Raw genomic sequence first — 15630 nt, 5'->3', positions numbered from 1 at the left:
GATGACAAGGAAAAATGATTTTGATGATTTTAAATTAAAATATTCTGAAATATGGGATCGTAGTATTTATTCAAGTGAATTAGGACAGAATATTATTGTAATGCAACAGTTTTTTAGCTGAAAACCATTCAAAAAGCGATTACGGTAACATCTTTTGAACTACGAAAGGAAGCGAAAGTCATTGTTTTCGTCACGCTTGTATTCCACTTTCCACTGAAATAAAATTAAAAAAAATTCCACTAATACGTACGTCATTTCGGAAAAAATATTACATTTCCATATTTATTTCTGAGAATATATTCATTCAGGTACAGTTAAGGTAAAATATAGTTGGATGTAATATTTTAATGAAAATATTCAGAAACACGGTATTGTAGTTTTCTTTTGTTTCAAATTTAATTAACAAAGATTGATGTTTCAAATTTAATGAAAAAAATTTATGTATCTATATATAAACTTTTAAAAAATGAATACTTTATGTATTTCATCGTCCTGTTCTACCATTTGGCCACTTTGGGCTCGCTATGATGACGCAAGAGATCTGCCCTGGCAGCTGGTGGGACGTTGTTTCCATTGTTTACTGGCAGTAACTAGTAAATATTTTTTTAACCTAACGAAACTATTACCCGTGTAGAGGTCGACACCCAATTTTTTTGCCCAAAAATTTGGGGATATTTTTGTGTCATGAAGAAGTTTTTCAAACTGGTAAATCCCAGAAATTAAAAAAAATCATCTCCTCAAAGGAGCAACACGCCAACTATTATGTATCAAAAAGCCGAGTGATGCTCAGATGGGTTTCTCTCACCAACTTTTATCATTGTACAAAACTCAGTTGAATTTCTTGAAAACATAAATGGTTGGTGAGAGAAATCCATCTGAGTTTTGTATATGATAAAAGTTGGTGACAGAAATCCAGAGACAATAAAAGTTGGTGCGAGAAATGCAACTTTAATTTTTGTACACTGTGATAAATGGTTAGTGAGAGAAATCAATTTTGTAGCTTTTTGACTCGTGTTCTTCTTATGTTCTTACCAAAATGTTGACGAGAAATAAAAGAAAGAAAAATATTTTTATGAGACTCCACCCATGGGGGACGCCCTTACCACAGGCGGCCTCTGATTGGTCCAGACAATTCTATCTTTTTCCTCATATTTAGCTCCGCCTTACAGATTTTTACAGTCAACAAATTTTAGTTACACTGTAAGGTGTGTCTAGTCTTCAATATTTTACTTTGTGAAAGACGAAAGAAAACTTACCGTAGTATATTACAGTGCTTATAGTTTAGACTCAACTTCAAAACATTATTGACTTACATCAAAAGGAACTCTTTCGTGTTAGCGTTAAGAAAAAAGCAGCACAAGATAAGAATTATGTTGGTGGAACAGGTAAGTCATAATATTGTTAGTGTGGTTATTGATTGACAATATGAAACAAGCTTAACTATGGTTTTTCTGAGGCTTGGTACGATTTTACGTGTTTGTAAACTCAAGGAAGTAGTGTGGTGGCTCTTCGTCGTTAATGAATACACATATTTTCCTTATATGAGAACATTCATTAAAAGAAACATCGTTCTTCGAAGTTTGCCGTGTGAGTAAATGGTAAAAACTTTACCGTTCAACCTAATTTTTTTTTTACGTGGATTAACCAACCCAGGCACAGTTACTGACCCACGTCCAGGCCTGTAATAATAATTCTTTAGTACTATTAATAATAACAACTTTATTAATAATAATATTAATAATAAATCACCATAAATACCGAAATGAAAACACATAAAAAGTGAGAATCAATATACAGTATGTATGTTGTGTTGTCGATATTACGAGAAACAATTGGGACCTTGCAATTGTGTGTAAATGACACATTTAGTCAGATCAGCAACCTTGGACTTGCTCCTAATTATCGTGATGCCATATGGCAGCAGGGTCTACCATTAGACAACACATTATGCTTCCAATATCTTCCCACCCGGTAGTCAGGGAAGTCTGTACTACTGTTAATTATTTCCCCACAACTTTTGGATTTTCTTATTATACCTATCATATAGTTTACACAATTTTAAGACACATTTGTCATTGTGTCGCAACTGACGTGGAACAGAGATAGTTAATATGAGTTTGTGGTCCAGGGTGGCGGAGGCCTCCCGTTGGCAAGGAAGTTAGGTTAGGTAGGTTTGGTTACTGTTATAAACTACATATTAATAATTACTATATTTCCGACGGTAATGAAGGTCATAATGTGTAAGTTACCATAGAATTCCTTTTTTTTATGTCGTTAATTTTCATTCATCAATAGATTTATATTCATATTTGGTATACATTAATATGTAAATTTTACTTTGTTCGGCTTATAGTCAAGGATGTTCTATCCTATGAGTTTACAACTAATACAGGTGGAAAATTTCTGGCTGCAACTATTGTTTTTTACTTATTTTACCATTTATTGTTTGTTACCTTAAATCTAAATAACTTTTGACATAGATAAAGGAGAATTTTTGTGGCTACAGTTACAATGATAGGTTAGGTTATAATGTTTGGAGCTATTTTAATAAATTCCTTTCTAACATAGTAGTGTATATATAACATAGTTGTGTACAGTGTATGTAACCACAGCTCACAGTAAGAAAGTTTTTATTGTTTTTTCTCTTGAAGGAGGCGGCCCCCAAATTGAAAATACCCTGTACATACACTGCAATTGACGAAGCAGTTCTTCAACTCTTAGATCCAGCCTCTCTACATGGGATTCCAGCGATTTTGGAAAGTGAAGAACTTATTGATGGTAATTCACTGAACATACTTTTCCAACCCTCTGATAAATTTTGTTCTTTTCTATCCTTGTTTTTAAATCCTAAAATAATTTTGGTACTATTTTTTCACTATTATCTTACTTTTGAAATACAGTATACTTATTTTTTGTATATTCTTAAAAAAAACCAACATTAGTAAGTTAGTTAAATTTATAGCTTGCATATTGCTTCCCTAAGTTAGATATTAAATGTTGTTATAACTCGTATGTTAATGGAAAAAATTGAGAAGTGCAAATATAAGAAATTTAACGCCTGGAACTAATTGCCGTATATTATAATTAAATCAATTTATAATATTGTAACCATGATAACTTAGTTTATATTTACATTTAAAAATATTTTATACAAACATTTTTAGATGGTCATCACTATTTTTCAGACCATTTTTTGTTCTAAAAACTATTATATATTTATATTATACCCTTAACAGAGACGTCAATCAAACTATTATACATTTCCTTCCAGAAGAAGAAAGAGCACAAACCCCAGGACCCTCAGGAGCTAGGTTTACGGCTATTCATTCCAGCGAGGAATCTATGTTTAGGACCGTTCAAGAGAAAGAGGATTCTCTAACTATCTTGCTGACTGAGGATATACACACTTGTTAACTAATAACATAAGAACATAAAAACATAAGAAAATAAGGAGTCTGCAATAGGCCGGTTGGCCTGTGCATGGCAGCTCCTGTCGAGAGTTACTACCACTCTCTATCATCCATGAATCTATCTAGCCTCCTTTTGAAACTTTCCAGAGTTCCCGCACTTACTACAAAGTTGGTAAGCTTGTTCCACTCGTCCACCACCCTATTTGTGAACCAGTTTCTTCCTATCTCCCTCCTAAACCTAAACTTATCCAACTTGAATCCGTTGCTCCGAGTCCTATCCTGCTCGGATATTATAAGAACTTTATCTATATCCCCTTTATTGATTCCTTTCACCCACTTAAATACTTCTATCATATCTCCCCGCACTCTTCGTCTTTCTAGGGAATGCAAGTTAAGTTTCTTTAACCTATCCTGATATGGAAGGTTTCTAAGTCCCGGAATCATTTTTGTCATTCTTCGCTGCACCGACTCTAGTGCATTTATATCCATTCTATAATAAGGGCACCAGAACTGAACCGCATAATCGAGATGCGACCTGACTAGTGCAAGATATAGTTGCAATAAGACCTCTGCACTCTTGTTACTTACACTTCTAGATATAAAACCCAATACTCTGTTTGCCTTATTTCGAACATTAACGCACTGTTTTCTAGGCCGTAGGTCCGGGCTTACAAGTACCCCTAGGTCTCTTTCACAAGTCCACTTCTCTAGGTTGATGTTGTTAAGGCTGTAGACATTATAAGTATTTGTTCTGCCAATATTAAGTACGCTGCACTTGCTGGTGTTGAATTTCATTTGCCATTTTTCAGACCACCCCTGCAGTTTATTTAGATCCTCCTGTAATGCATTTGCATCCTGCCCTGAATTAATTTGCCGCCCTATTTTGGTGTCATCCGCAAACTTGCTTATGTGTTGCAGTGCTACTAAGGGTAATGTTTACCCAGGTTTTGGGTAAAAGTTCATACCACAATCAAATGTATAGCTTTGAAAGCAGACTCATGTACTTATTTTTATTTTTTAAAGGTTCCTTTTTTTTGTAATACGTATAGTAGTTAATTTCCAGTTCAACCTGTTTTATTGATTAATTTGTATTTTTTAATGTATGATTCAAGTTGGTTGAAACAGAATTAATGGTGCAAATTCACCAACAGCCTACTGTAATCACTGCTATTTAGCACACATTATTCTCCAAAGAGCAAGTTGTTGCATTGGTTCTTTCATAAGGATGTGCTGTCTCATGCTAAATTGTATACCTTAAAAAGCCAAGAGTTTGCTATTTGTTTTCTTTATTTCAGTATTTGGTTAAAAGTTTACTTTAATATACGGGTATTGATGTAGGTACATTTCTTGTCGCCAGTCAGACCTTATTTTCTACAATAATATTAAAGATAGAGGATGAGAGTAGTCTACTAGTCACACAAGGACCTAGCAGACCTCTCCAACTAACACAATAACAAACAACCCCTTGCTAGCTAGCTCCCCTGTTCCCTTGAGCTCGGGCGACCTCTTAGTGCGGCCTTCACCGCAGCCAATCAAATCGTCTCTGCTAGGTGGATAGCCCACCTGCTCTTATTCTCTATTACTTTACTTCCCGTTTCATAACTTTCCTTCTACCTTACCTCTTCTCTCCATTCCCATGGCAAACCATTGCCATTTTATCTCCATCATCATCATCATCGGTAGGCTACACCGTCACGCATGTCATACTTTGGCAATGTTTTTTAATAATGCACAAATATAACTGGAAGACGTAGCCTAGCACATTTCTTACGCAGAGAATGAACGCCAGACCTGGCGATGATTTTATAGTACGGGCCTTAGTCTGCTTACAATAACATGGACAGAATAGAAGCATATTTTTCCAAATAAATGGATAATGTATATTAGTCATTCAGTGCTGTAAGGAAATTTCATGTGTCATGTTATGTTCTGGGTAATAAGTTCAATATACAGGAGCGAACACAAACACCTGTATAGTTTTGTAGGTTCGATTTACTGGATAAGAGATATGTACACAAGGGAAGTAGTGCCCTCCGACCTGGCTGCTTGTTAACTGCTCTATAGACGACGTATGGCAAGTGATACATTAGCAGCTTCCATACGTCGCCAGGCACATTAATTAAGCATGTGGGACATCTTAAATACATTGCCACACACTGCTAGCTAGGCTGAATAAATAGTACATAAATGGAGCACATACATAATATATAATACAGCATACATAATATACATACATGTCATAAATTAGTTTCCTTAACTATATAACAATTAGTTATCAATGATGGTCATGATGCAGCTGGAATCATAACTTGTACTAGGCTTCTACTCTTATAATAGGTTTCTACTTGTACCTGGGTAGGAAATTTCATTACTCACAATACAGTACCGGTATAGTAATAACCTACAACAATTGTATATTTCATGGGAAAAAAATTATCTACAATATATTTTGCTTCAGAAAACTGCTACCGATTCAAGTGTTCCTGAATAGAAAAGACGCTTCACGCCCAAATCAAGCGGAAATTGGTGGGCTCAGTCAAGATGGTGGACTCAGTCAAGGTGGTGGACTCAGTCAAGATGGTGGACTCAGTCAAGGTGGTGGACATATTCTGAATGATGGAGACACTAATGGTGGACAGATTCAAAATGATGGACATGATCAAGAACTGGGACCTTCTTCCAGAAAAAATGCAAAAAGCCTTCGCACAAATTGTAAGTTATTTTCATGTATTAAGAAATAAGTCTGTTTCCCACCCACATGAAGTCTGCATAATGATTTAAGTTAAGTAACAGATGGTAGAGCATCTTTCATAGTTTGAATTTATTTTGTAATATATATATTTAACCCTTAACCTTATGTATTATTTCATGTATAATTATCCACCCTTATTAACTCCCTTACCATCTGTTTATCGACATCCAGACTGGCATATCATTTATCTATCCACATCCATCCAGACTCTCTCATGTCATCTAGCTATCCACATCTAGACTCATCATACATCTGTCCACCCTGGCTCACAAAGGGCGGATACACACTCGCTATTAGACATACAAAAATCTTTTAACTGTTGACTGACGGAATTTAGCAACACTCATGATTTGTACCTTTCTTTCTGTTATTCAGGTCGGTAAACTACTGGAGAACAAAATATATGAATAATAAGGCGAGTGTCAAACATTTCCAAAGCCAACTTCGGGCAGCTAAATCTACAATAAGGAAGCAAAATACTTGGAAGCCTGCGGCAGCCATATTCTCCAATGCACAGTTAAGAAGATTATCGAATCCTGCATCTAGAAGTCCTTGGGACCAAGACAGTGTGGCTAAAGCTTTGGCACAAAGTCCATCTCTTCCAAAGCTTATGGTTTCGTTACTAATGTATTAAAATATCCATTACCCTCTGCAGAATGTCTTAGCCGATGAATAATGAACTTTCAAACTCCCCCAGGAATCTTAACTAAAAGCCTGGATTTATTAAATGCAAATGGTTTACTAAAAACAGTTCAGAAAGATTGACAGTACTTTCGTTTGATGAAATGTCCATTAAGTCCCTGTCAAAAAGCAATGGTTATTCCAGGAAATGCACTACCTAAGATCTTTAACTTCCTTCAAGATAAATACAAAGTAAATTATGTTTTAACATCTACATTAAATCAGGATGCCCTTGAGAATTTTTTCTCTTGTGTTCGGGTCATTGGGGCAGGTGAATATGCAGATTGCAGTGATTTTGAGGCAAGGATTAGGATTTTATTGTTAGGCTTAGATGTACCTGCTTCTCTTTTCCAGTCTACATTAGTCGAGGTACAAGATGAAACCGATGATAACACGCCATATTGTACAGCACGCAATATAGGATTTCAGCTTTCTGAATGTGAAGTTGACGACACTGAGTATCATGAAGTACAACTGATAATGTCTAAGACAATAGACAATCAGAGTTGTCCTAGTAAGGAGAGCATAGATGCCTAACAGGAAGCATTAAAATATGTAGCAGGTTACATAGCATTTAAGCTCAAAGAAACTCACCCTCACTTTCGTGGAGAACCTTCAAAGAATTCTTGGATTTCAAATATTAGCAAAGGCCATTTACTTTATCCTTTCCCTGAATTATTGGAATTGATCAAACATTTTGAACTTGTTTTTTGTTTATTTTATGGAAATACTTTAGATGTAAACCCAGGAGTAATTCGGCTCTTTTTTTTTAATTAGTACTAAAGTCTAAATATCCAAACTGTGATGAAAAGTTTTTGAAACTGTACAGTATACTAGAACAAGAACATTTATTAGATTAAAATACTTTGAAAAGGGAATATGCAAATAAGCAGGTTAGTTTCAGAATCTATAAAAAGAACAAACAATGGGGAGCCTCAAAAATTTATTAATCAGCCGTTTCCTTTCTGGGCCTCCAAATTCATTCCTCGATGCACCATCCCATTATTACTGCAAAGATTATCTATCACAAGACACGTTTTATTACTTTTTCACAGACGTGGAAAAACATTAGCTCACGAAGGTGGCTATTTTACCAGACTTGTGTTGAAGCATATACGTATCACTATGCGTGCTAATTAAAAATCAAGATCTAGGTGGTGTTATTCGTTAAAAGTCGATCATGTGATTCTAATGACAGAAATAGTATGTATGTATTTATGTGTGTTTGTACTGAAAAGACGAAAAACGTAAACAGTTATTATGTCTGTTAAATGTTATAACATGAAAATGTATCCAGATCAATAGCAACTTGTAAAGTTATTCCGATACCTGTGTAAAATATATAAATGCATTCTTCATACATCGAGTATTATTTACATTTTTAAGGATATGATATGGTTGTGTGTACCGTAACTCTTGAACCATCACACTTCTTTTTGTATATCAATTAGAGTAAAATAAAACGTGTTTTACTTATTTTCAACATTAACAGTTGATGCTTCAGTCAGAACCAGTTGATGAAGTCAAGCAACAGTTACCAGACTGCTGAGAATAGCCAGAATGACAGAATAAAATTAAAATGAGAGGAAATGTATTGAATATTTTACAATTCGACCAGAGTTATAGTTTTAGTGTAAATTTAGTCAAACATTTTCTTATTGTATAATTTACATGACAATATACACTGTATATTACATATTATTAAATATCTTGATAAAATCACACGGGAAAATGGAAACAACGGAGCACCTTAGCTTTCGTCTTTATTCAAGACATCTTCAGAGGCAACTGGATTACATGGACAGAGAGAGGCTTAAATATACAGGGTGACCTGTATTTTGACTCTGCCCTATCATAATAAATTTGCCCCGGTAGTTCGGTCCCTCAAGCTTCTAAATATTAACGTTGTTCTCATGTATGACTCAACCATTACCAATATGTTAATAAGGAATAGCCCAAGTTTGAATGTAAATGGAAGTGTTTATTGTATTCTATGTAGCAAATGTAATTGTAATTATGTAGGACAAACAGGAAAAACACTGCAGCTCAGAATCAAACAACATAAGTATAATATCAGAACAGCATCTGAAAGCAGTGCCTTGTTCGTTCATGTTAGGAATAATAATCACCCCATTGCTTGGGAAAAAAGCTTAGAAGTATTTAAATCATCTTGTGTCACAGAAAAACTTCTGGTTGAAGCTAGTTTGATTAAGGAATTAAAATCAATAAACCTTAGTGATGGTCAGTTCAAAACTGATAATATGTTACATAAATTTATTTGTCAGTGGCCCAAGGTTAAAAATGCTTTAAAAACCCTTGATCTAGATGTATGATAGTTATTTTGTGGGTCCCTTTTTTTTGACCTGACCTGACTAGTCACGTCACCCCCCTTCTCTTAAGCTCCTCTACGTGTGTGTTGGTGTGGGGATTAGTGGATGACATCATTATGACCTGACCATGTTTTTAAGGTCACCCTGTATATTTAAGCCACTCTCTGTCCATATAGTCCAGTTGCCTCTGAAGATGTCTTGAATAAAGACGAAAGCTAAGGTGCTCTGTTGTTCCCATTTTCCCGTGTGACTTTATCAAGATTTATCTTATCCACGTTTTCATTGTGGATTTACATGAAATATGGAACTTATACATCTCTCTTACGCTGTGTCCTTAATCTGTCAACAACATCCTCATCTTCGCCCCATCTACCGTAACTACAAGAAGAGTTTGCTGAAGGCTCATAGTCTCAAAAACATGTTGAAGTTTTTGAAAGATTGCAGAGATGATAAAATTGTTCCCAAGTCCTGTCTTCCAAGTAGACTAAGAAATCTGGACAATCAAGCATTCTCTGAGTTGGATAAGGTGTTGCTAGATTCCCTTATCAAGAGTTCAAGTGATAGTGTGAAATTAGCCTTCAAACACAGTGCTCAGTGTAAAATACTTATGCAAAACAGTGTTTGTGTTGATAAGTGGCACACCATTCGTGATTTTGTATATCAACTTCTTAGTGAAACTGACAAAGCCCAAAAAAGAAGGTTAAATGCCAAATTTAATGCTCTGTTTGACGAGAGTTACTGGACCACATTGAGTGATCCAAATTTGTTCATAAACTTATCATCTTATGATCTACAGACAAATGAGAAACTTGTTCTTGGTTTTGGAAAGAAGTTTTCTATCACTCAACGGTGTATTAATCCGCTTACTATTGCTAAAGGTTTAATCAACCTGGAAAAGAATAAGTCGTCAGATGTTACAAATGAAGATATTTCCATAGCTAAAGGTTGTATACATAATGTTTTATATAAGAAATTTGTTTCAAACATTCCAAAAAGATTTGAAACAGCCTTGATAAACTTGAAAAGAAATAAGAATATCCATATTACCAAGGCTGATAAGTCTAATGCTATTGTTATTTTGGATAAAAGTGACTACAGTGATAAGATGAATTCATTACTTAGTGATGAAAGCACGTATTGTGAGCTTACGAAAGATCCCCTGGAAAATATTAATAAGTTATCTAATTCCAAAATGAAGATGTTATTGAAAAAGAACCCCGATCTCATCAAACAGCTCTCTCAAACCAATCCCACTTTACCTTACATGTATGGATTGATCAAAACACACAAGCCTAACAATCCATTACGTCCTATCGTGAGTTCTGTGGGTTCTGTTACTTACAAATTATCCAAGTGGCTGGTAAAGATGCTATCCCCTCTTACAGGCCAAATATCTAATTCACATATACACAATAGCAGTGATTTAATTGATAAACTCAGGAAACACAATGAACCTTGCGAATTAATAAGTTTTGATGTAAATTCACTGTTCACTAGAGTACCTGTGAAAGACTTACTTTCATTTCTCAAAGATAAATTACAACTGTTAGATTTAACTATTGAACATAATACTTTCCTGAAATTGATAGAGTTATGCGTAACTGACAATGTGTTTAGAGCAAATGGGAAGTTCTATAAGCAAATATTTGGCATGAGCATGGGTAATTGTCTTTCTGCTCCTCTAGCCTGTATTTATATGGAGTTTTTTGAGGCTAGATTACTACCCAATATAGTGGACTTTTTTCCTCCATGGTATAGATATGTAGATAATGTTCTTTGTCTTTGGCCTAGAAACAGTGACCCATTGGAATTTTTAGACAAGCTTAATGATATTGTCCCAAGTATCACATTCAAAATTGAAAGAGAAATAAATGGATCCCTTCCATTCCTTGATATGCTTATCATGAGAAATGGCCAAAACTATAAATTTAAGGTATATAGAAAGCCCACACAGGTTGACAGTTTCATTCACTTTTTATCGAATCACCTTGAGTCTACCAAAATGTCAGTTTTTTCTGCTATGTTCTTAAGATGTCTGCGTATTTGTGACTCTGAATTTATTGACGATGAATTGAAACACATTCGTTCCATTGCACAGAAACTCGGGTACCCTTCTGTGTTTGTTGATCGTTGTTTTAAAAGGGCTAAAAAATCCTTTCATTCCTCTCAAACCAGACAAGTTCCTACACTTAAGAATATTTTGACTCTGCCCTATTGTAATGAATTTGTCCCATTAGTTCGGTCCCTCAAGCTTCTAAATATTAATGTTCTTTTCAAGTATGACTCTACCATTACCAATATGTTAATAAGGAATAGCCCAAGTTTGAATGTAAATGGAAGTGTTTATTGTATTCCATGTAGCAAATGTAATTGTAATTATGTGGGACAAACAGGAAAAACACTGCAGCTCAGAATCAAACAACATAAGTATAATATCAGAACAGCATCTGAAAGCAGTGCCTTGTTCGTTCATGTTAGGAATAATAATCACCCCATTGCTTGGGAAAAAAGCTTAGAAGTATTTAAATCATCTTGTGTCACAGAAAGACTTCTGGTTGAAGCTAGTTTGATTAAGGAATTAAAATCAATAAACCTTAGTGATGGTCAGTTCAAAACTGATAATATGTTACATAAATTTATTTGTCAGTGGCCCAAGGTTAAAAATGCTTTGAAAACCTTTGATCTAGATGTATGATAGTTACTTTGTGGGTCCCTTATTTTTGACCTGACTAGTCACGTCACCCCCTTCTCTTAAGCTCCTCTACGTGTGTGTTGGTGTGGGGATTAGTGGATGACATCATTATGACCTGACCTCATGTTTTTAAGGTCACCCTGTATATTTAAGCCTCTCTCTGTCCATGTAGTCCAGTTGCCTCTGAAGATGTCTTGAATAAAGACGAAAGCTAAGGTGCTCCGTTGTTTCCATTTTCCCGTTTGATTTTATCAAGATTTATCTTATCCACGTTTTCATTGTGGATTTACATGAAATTATTTAATATAAATCTGATTAATAACATTTTGTGCTTTATATTTTGATTAGAAAAAGGATCTATACAGATAATAATTCCACAATATTACAAACGCATGAAGTGATAAAGGTGGCGTGGCTTAGCAATCTCGAGAGTCGAGTTACCAATTAGTGAATTCCTAGGACCCCTGTGTGAGGCTGCCTGACCTTGGGGATATTTTTGTTGTCATGAAGAAGTTTTTCAAACTGGTAAATCCCAGAAATTAAAAAAATCACCTCCCCAAAGGAGCAACACACCAACTCTTATGTATCAAAAACCTGAGTGATTCTCAGATGGATTTCTCTCACCAACTTTTATCATTCTACAAAACTCAGTTGAATTTCTTGACAACATAAATGGTTGGTGAGAGAAATCCAACTGAGTTTTGTATATGATAAAAGTTGGTGACAGAAATCCAGACACAATAAAAGTTGGTGCGAGAAATCCAACTTTAATTTTTGTACTCTGTGATAAATGGTTCGTGTGAGAAATCCATTTTGTAGCTTTTTGACACATGATAAAAGTCTAACTGAGTTTTTGTAATGTAAGTTGAAATTTCTCTCACCAACCATTTATCATTAGTTGAAACCTGAGTATATATTTGGTGCAGGATATGACTCATCACTTTGTGTGTGTATAAGACAAGCAGGATACGAGTCATCTCTCTGTTAAGTGTGACACAACTTTATCTTACTTCTCTTTGTTTAAAATAATATCATATATGATAGTTAGGTTTTACCAAGTGTACTAAAACGCTGGCGAGAAATAAGAAAAATAAAATTATTGGTAAGAGAATCCACCCAGTTGAGTTTTACCAAGTGTACCAAAATGTTGACGAGAAAGAAAAATATTTTTATGAGACTCCACCCATGTGGGACGCCCTTACCACAGGCGGCCTCTGATTGGTCCAGACAATCCTATCTTTTTCCTCATATTTAGCTCCGCCTTACAGATTTTTACAGTCAACAAATTTTAGTTACACCGTAAGGTGTGTCTAGTCTTTAATATTTTACTTTGTGAAAGACGAAAGAAAACTTACCGTAGTAAATTACAGTGTTTATAGTTTAGACTCAACTTCAAAACATTATTGACTTACATCAAAAGGAACTCTTTCGTGTTAGCGTTAAGAAAAAAGCAGCACAAGATAAGAATTATGCTGGTGGAACAGGTAAGTCATAATATTGTTAGTGTGGTTATTGATTGACAATATGAAACAAGCTTAACTATGGTTTTTCTGAGGCTTGGTACGATTTTACGTGTTTGTAAACTCAAGGAAGTAGTGTGGTGGCTCTTCATCGTTAATGAATACACATATTTTCCTTATATGAGAACATTCATTAAAAGAAACATCGTTCTTCGAAGTTTGTCGTGTGAGTGAAATATATAAATGCATTCTTCATACATCGAGTATTATTTACATTTTTAAGGATATGATATGGTTGTGTGTACCGTAACTCTTGAACCATCACACTTCTTTTTGTATATCAATTAGAGTAAAATAAAACGTGTTTTACTTATTTTCAACATTAACAGTTGATGCTTCAGTCAGAACCAGTTGATGAAGTCAAGCAACAGTTACCAGACTGCTGGGAATAGCCAGAATGACAGAATAAAATTAAAATGGGAGGAAATGTATTGAATATTTTACAATTCGACCGGAGTTATAGTTTTGGTGTAAATTTCGTCAAACATTTTCTTATTGTATAATTTACATGGCAATATACACTGTATATTACATATTATTAAATATATATCTGATTAATAACATTTCATGCTAGTATATTTTGATTAGAGAATGTGAGAGTAAAGTTACCAATTAGTGAATACCTAGGACCAATTCAATTTCAATTTCAATTGTTTATTCCTTGATAGAGGAAGCGGGATCCTAGTGCTGTCACTAGGTACCCCTGTACAATGACACCAGAATCATCTGGCAAGTGTGAAAAGTATATACAGTATAAATATTATAAAGGGGCTTACTAAAGCCTAAGGAAGGAAGGATGTTCCTTTAACACATAATCAATATTATTTACAAAATATCTGGCCAGTATTGGGAGGATCATCGTGTCTCCGTCAGGGGGTCGTGGAGTGGTGGTCCAGCAGGCGTCACGGAAGCGTTGTGTGTGGGGACATCTTAGGAGGTAGTGAATAAGGGTGCGGCTGTCGGGTCTTCTGCATAACGCACAAGAGCGTTGCTCAGGGGATGTGGGGATACCAATCTCCCAAGCAAAGTCATACCCAATGATGATACGGGCAGCAATCACGTCCCCCTTCCGCGACCCTTTCCCGTAGACATACGAGAGGTCAGGAAGTTTACGGAGGACATCGTACCATGTGGGCGGGGAGTCCAGGGGGATGGCTGCTTCCCGAGCTTCTCTCTGTTTGCGGCGGATTTGGGTCCTAATCTGTAAGAGTGTTCGAGGAACAACGTAGTCAGGTGTGGCCTTGTTGCAGCCAGTCTTGGCAAGGTCATCTGCTGCCTCATTCCCCAAGATACCGACATGACTGGGTATCCATAGGAATGTCACAGGGCGGCCTGCATCCTGAAGTGTGGATGTTAACCCTCGTATTCGGAGGATGAGGTCCTTATTTTCCCCAGATCCAAATGCGATCCCGTCGAGAGCAGACCTGGAATCGCAGCAGACAAGCAAGGGGCAGAAACCATCTGCTTCTTCCTCAGCGAGAAGGGCAGCAAGGAGGGCTATTAGTTCAGCCTGAGTGGAGGATGCCCCGTCAGAAACTCTGAGAGACAGTTTGATAGGCTCAGGGGCATCAGGACGGGAGATGTAGACACCAGCCCCGGCCCTACCTGTAGCGGGGTCAACAGAACCATCAGTGTAGAGGACGACCCTACCTGGGGACCAGTGAGCGATCCTGGAGAGGTGGTATTTGCAGAGAATAACAGGGTTCACCTGGGATTTCGGGAGCGGTCCACCGAGGGCAATCACTTCAGGTTGAAAATCCAGCCAGGGAGAAGGAGACGAACCAACAGCAGGGGTGACAACAATATCAGGCAGGAGGTCGTGTTCCTGAAGGGCTGGGATGAGTGACCCTCGCCACTGTCTTCGAGATGGAGGTCGGTCTCGAACAGCAGTAGTCAAGTTGGTTTGGACATAGTTGCCCCTAGGATCCCGTAGAATGGAAACGGCAGTTTTTAGGTAAAACTCCTGGACACGATCCTGTAAGGGGGAAAGACCAAGTTCGTTATATAGAGAAGTAGAGCGTGTCCACTGAGGAGCCCCAAGGATGATACGAGCAGCTTTCCTCTGGATAACTTCGAGACGGTTGACAGCAGTCCGACTAATGTTGACGAGGGCAGGGGCGGCGTAGTCGACACAGGAACGGACAAAAGACTTGTACATGGTGAGAAGTACAGGGATGCTGGCACCAAGGGAACCCCTGCACATGGTAGAGAGGGGAGCGAGACGCCGAAAACATATGTCTCGAAG

General features: G+C 36.5%; 1 long non-coding RNA gene across 3 annotated transcripts; it reads left to right on the top strand.

Annotated features, from left to right (window-relative positions):
• The first annotated feature begins 980 nt into the window (after positions 1-980).
• Positions 981-7123, top strand: LOC121875791. Of its 3 annotated transcripts, XR_006090669.1 has the most exons (5): positions 981-1385; positions 2652-2778; positions 3272-3582; positions 5869-6122; positions 6538-7123. It is a non-coding gene; the product is annotated as an uncharacterized LOC121875791 (long non-coding RNA). The 3 variants fall into 3 exon arrangements; XR_006090670.1 differs by having other exon boundaries at positions 2652-3582; XR_006090668.1 differs by lacking the exon at positions 3272-3582 and having other exon boundaries at positions 987-1385.
• Positions 7124-15630: the final 8507 nt, after the last annotated feature.

The sequence above is a fragment of the Homarus americanus genome, unplaced genomic scaffold, assembly GCF_018991925.1.
Source record: "Homarus americanus isolate GMGI-L3 unplaced genomic scaffold, GMGI_Hamer_2.0 scaffold22250, whole genome shotgun sequence".
In the NCBI taxonomy this organism is placed as follows: domain Eukaryota; kingdom Metazoa; phylum Arthropoda; class Malacostraca; order Decapoda; family Nephropidae; genus Homarus; species Homarus americanus.
The sequence above is the reverse complement of the archived record's forward strand: the minus strand, read 5'-3'. Positions and strand labels throughout refer to the sequence as shown.